A 4879-nucleotide genomic window follows, 5' to 3' on the forward strand; every position below is an offset into this window, starting at 1 on the left:
ATTGATGTCGGAGGTGTGCGGAGGCATTTTCTTTCTCAGTTGCTGATAAACTTAGCTACGAGCAGTACCCTCTCATTGTTTGAAGGACAATTAGCTACGGGTGTTTTACCTTCTGTCAACCAGCATGCAGTGATGGCAGGCTATGTTAAGATGTTTGGTCAAGTGATAGTCCACAGTGTCCTTCAGGAGGGGCCTGCATTTCCCTACTTCCCCAAGTCTGTGTTTTTGTATCTGTGCAAAAAGGATTTGAATGCTGCCGTTCCCTTTTTGACAAAAAAAGATTTGCCACTGCCATCACGGATGATTGTCAATCAGGTGCGCAAATAATAATTATGTTTGTGTATTATACATGTACAAGACATTGATTTGAGAACCACCTTTTTTCCTATCATCGTTATCGCTTTTCTATTTCTTTATAGATACTAGAAGCAAGCACTGATGAAGAGCTAATGACTATGGCAAGAGAGGAAGAGTGTGCTCTGTTGCTGGCTCAAAGTGGTTCACGAGCGTTACTGAAGGTAATTCAATGCAAACTCATAAAAAAGTGGAACCTCCGCAACCACACGACGCGTTGCTAGGGAAGTTGCATTCGTATCTCTTCCCCTAGAGGCATATATCACACACTGAACATTTCTACTATATAGTATAGCCTCGATCCCAGGCCGATCCGTCTCTAATTGAACGCTAGGTCGCCTCCTCAGCCTGGTATTGATTGTATCTGGGCGTGACCGGAAACTGGTAAGTATCAGCTATGTACTGTAAAATCTTCAGTTCATCACAGTTGGCTAAAAATACAGCGATATAATGATATAATGACACTAGAAATTAATACTGTGCACACCAGTACTGCGTCCATAATAAATGCAGATGTTTAGAAGCGAAGATCTCAAACAAGAGCTTCCAGAAAGACTTAATAATTACTGCGCCTTCAGATGGCATAACAAAGATTGTGTGTTCACAGTGCATCAAGAGACAGTAGAATCCTGACGTCACTGGTCAGGATAGCAACCACAAGTGTTGAAAGAGCCATTCCACGTCAGTAGTTTTAGTGCAGGTAGTTCTATAAGATCGGACCCTTGGGAAGGACACGAGTGGCACTGGGGCATCCTCTTTCAATGAGTTCACACCCATCAGCTAGGAGGAGTACGACGGGGGTTGGAGGGGAAGGTTCCATTTTGCTCCTGTATACAAATTAGTATGAACTTAAATTCACCATTCCACTATACATTTTGTAACTCACAGTGATGGTCCACACAAAACTAGCCACGATCCCAGGCCGCACTTCCTTGAAGGCCGGTGAAGGAGGCTATCACAACACCAGTGCCAGTGCCGTAATGTCATATCTTGATCCAGATACCAAGGATTGGGCTATAGGCTATAGTGTACAATTTCCAATGATGAAAGGGTATTATTGATTTATATCGCTCACCTTGACAATACATCCCAGGCCCAGCCACTTGTGGACACCCCTGAGCATAGTATACAAGAGATCGATGGCCAGAGTCTGAGGATAGACTCTACCAAGTGTATCTGGCAATCAATGGTCTAATCAAGCGCTTGTATTAAATTGTGTAGTCAATCAAAAGTAGCCACTGATAGCAGAAACTTGAGAACCTAGATCTGTTCTTTCACAAGAGTGATGCTCCTTCTTCCTTGGCACAAGACAGCTCCTCACACTCTAGCTAGCTAAGCCTATATCTATGACAAACTAAACGAATAGACCTATGACACGGAGTTCTTTGTGATTTAACGGTGATTTTACGGAGTAAGTATGCTTACATACACTATTAGTGTTTCTATTCGCTCCACCTTGCTCAGGTATTCGCTCTTTTTTAGTGAATACCTGAGCAACCACAGCAACCACAGCACATGCCCAGATACACGCCCAGATACAATCAATACCAGGCCGAGGAGGCGACCTAGCGTTCAATTAGAGACGGATCGGCCTGGGATCGAGGCTACTATATAGTATAGATGTCAATCACAAAAGGGAAGCAATTTTAGTAATCTCTGCTTTTGTTTCCGGTTCCTGCCATGCCCAGATACAATCAACAATACCAGGCCGTATTTTTCAACTTCATTCTATTAAAAAAAAATTCGGCCTGGGACCGAGGCTAGTATATAGTGCTGTGTGTGTAATGATTGTGTCCAACTAATTGTGTTGCCTGTAAGTTATTTTGTACACTACGTGCATGCATTAATTTAGATTTGATTGTAAGCTCTCGCCTGAGTTCCTTAATTCCACTGGCCTATGGACGCTGAAGGTACACGAATGGCGTCAATTTTTATGATACCCCCAGGGTTTCATCTAATGGGAGGGCATGCTTAGTTCCTCCCAAAATTTGGGACATTAGTACTGTCTATGAAGTGCAATATGTAACTATAATATCTACTGTGATGCCAGAGGAGGTCCGACATGCATGCACGAATCACTATAAGTTCAGTGCATTGTGGTCATTGGGGTAACGTGATATGTTCAGGCCAAATGCACTGCAAATAATGGGCCTCCTTAAATTGATTAGGTCCTTTCCCGACATTTTTTACCCCTCTTTGTTTACACTGGCAATGTGTCTGCTGTGGAAGTTGCTGAAGCCATATTTGTCGACAGGGATTTATCTGCTGATGAACATGAAGTCACAAAAAAGAGGGGTAAAAAAATGTCGGGAAAGGACCTAAAATTGTGACATTCCCGCACCCGGTTGTGGCAATCGATCCCTCTTTGACAATCGATGGTGGCAATCGATTCCTGCAATCGATTCCTCTATGACAATCGATGGTGGCAATCGATTCCAACGATCGATCACTTAAAGGAAATCGATAATCGCCATCAACAATCGGAATCAAACTCTAGTATTGTCCACTATGGCATTCCATATAGACTCGCTTCGCTTGGAGCAAGATTAACTGCGATATAGTCTTCCATGTGTCTGCGACCATCAGCATTCGTTAAGATTTATCGATCTGTTTAATTGATTATAGTAAGTACTGTACCTAATATCTGTTCATCATCATAAAGTTATTTAATCCACGGTCATGTGACAAGTGGATTTGCTGGAGATCATGTGATCAGCAGTACTAATTACAATTCAAGAAATAGAAACCTAGCAAACAAACTATATTTCGTGGGATAAACTTTCGCGGAAATACTTTTAGAAAGGTTTTCGCGGATTTAATTTTCGCGGAATATAGCACCCTTTTGCAATCGCATGCATGTGGTATTAAATTCGTGGGTATAAATGTTTGCGGTTACCCACAAAAATTACCCGCTATACGGTATGTCGTGTTCAATTTTACATTGACCCTTGCATGCAGGTACATGCACCCACCAATGGAACAACAGCAAAATTTCCACTAGCAGAGGCCGAATAATATTGGCCACACCCCCTCCGCTGCCCCCACCCCTACCAAAGGGGTAATATGTTTCCTTAGAATTTCCAAAACCACTGGCCAAATACCCAGCCCCTCAACCAAATACAAAGAATAAAGTTATTTATGCAAGTATAAATTTTTCGTCAATGGCAGACACTCTGAGGCAACTGGAAACTGTTTTACCGTTAATACACTCGCTTCGCTTGGAGCAAGATTAACTGCGATAATAGTCTTCCATGTGTCTGCGACCACCAGCATTCGTTTCAGCTGTCCATTAGTGTGGCTCATTTAATCATTTTTGAGAGTGTAGTGTTATCAGGTTATTGTGGTTTATAAACTATGCATGTATAAGTATAGGATAGACTACACCTAAGAGTAGAATATGCGTCTATGTAACCTCCGCGGTTGCGGTTAGCCCGAGGCGCAAAGCCGAGGGAATCTAACCGTAACCAAGGCGGTTACTAAGACACATATTCTACGAGTGGGTGTGGTCTATCTAACTTGGACTTCATTGCGCATGCGCGAGGCGTGGTTATAAAAAGCCAGGTTTGGTGCGTAGCAACAGAAATTGAATTTGTGCGAGCTGGACGAGCTGGAGCTGTGAGAGACACCAGTTGACAGAAAAAGACAAGAAGATGGCTTCAAAACAACGAAAAACTACAGTAAAACTTAGTAAAGCTTGTGAAACGCTTCCTGAAGATACTGGAAAGAACAGACACGTAAAAAGAACATAGAACTATGCTAGAACTGACTCTGCAACACTACAAGAAGAATGAAGCACTGTGGTGGAGTGGAGGGGGTATAGAGCAGACTGGACCGGCATGGAACCTCAATAGAAAGTGTCAAGCGACTACTAAAGTGTTTTTGATGCTTCCTGGCCCCCCTGCCCATGCCCAACTGGAAAAAGCAATACAAAGCAACAGTGGACATGGAAAGAATGGATATTGACTGAAAAAACTATTGCATTCTGTGTTTTTTATAATGTTTTTGTCATCTTCTTGTCACTTTCACTAAAAATTTCATTCCAACTTTTGAGAACTTCCTGCAAATTATTTGTCACTTCCTGTAGAATATACGTCCATTTCCTGTAGAATATGTGTCCACTTCCTGTAGAATATGCGCCCATTTCCTGTAGAATAAGTACCTTCCTGTAGATTATGCTTCCATGTAATCTACTGTTTTTAGCCAATCAGATCAATTACAGATGATGTAATGTAGTCTAATTATAGAGAGAGGGGAATGAACCACGAAGCTCAACCAAACCCATACTTCACACCAGGTAAGATTTATCGATCTGTTGAATAATTATTATGATTATAGCTGCTCATCATTATAAAATTATGTAATCCACAGTCATGTGACTCTTTTAGCCAAGCGGATTTGCTGGAGATCATGTGATCAGCAGTACTAATTACAATTCAAGAAATAATTACGATTAGAAACCTAACAAACAATATGAGCTGCTTGATGATAAATAAAGTGCAAGTATAGAGAGCACTAGCACACTCAA

General features: G+C 41.8%; 1 long non-coding RNA gene across 1 annotated transcript; it reads right to left on the reverse strand.

Annotated features, from left to right (window-relative positions):
- Positions 1-695: 695 nt before the first annotated feature.
- Positions 696-1966, reverse strand: LOC135341936 (uncharacterized). The gene is made up of 3 exons (XR_010396695.1): positions 1430-1966; positions 1241-1375; positions 696-1181 (listed from the first exon to the last, which is right to left on the reverse strand). It is a non-coding gene; the product is annotated as an uncharacterized LOC135341936 (long non-coding RNA).
- Positions 1967-4879: the final 2913 nt, after the last annotated feature.

This window comes from Halichondria panicea, chromosome 1 (genome assembly GCF_963675165.1).
Source record: "Halichondria panicea chromosome 1, odHalPani1.1, whole genome shotgun sequence".
NCBI lineage: Eukaryota > Metazoa > Porifera > Demospongiae > Suberitida > Halichondriidae > Halichondria > Halichondria panicea.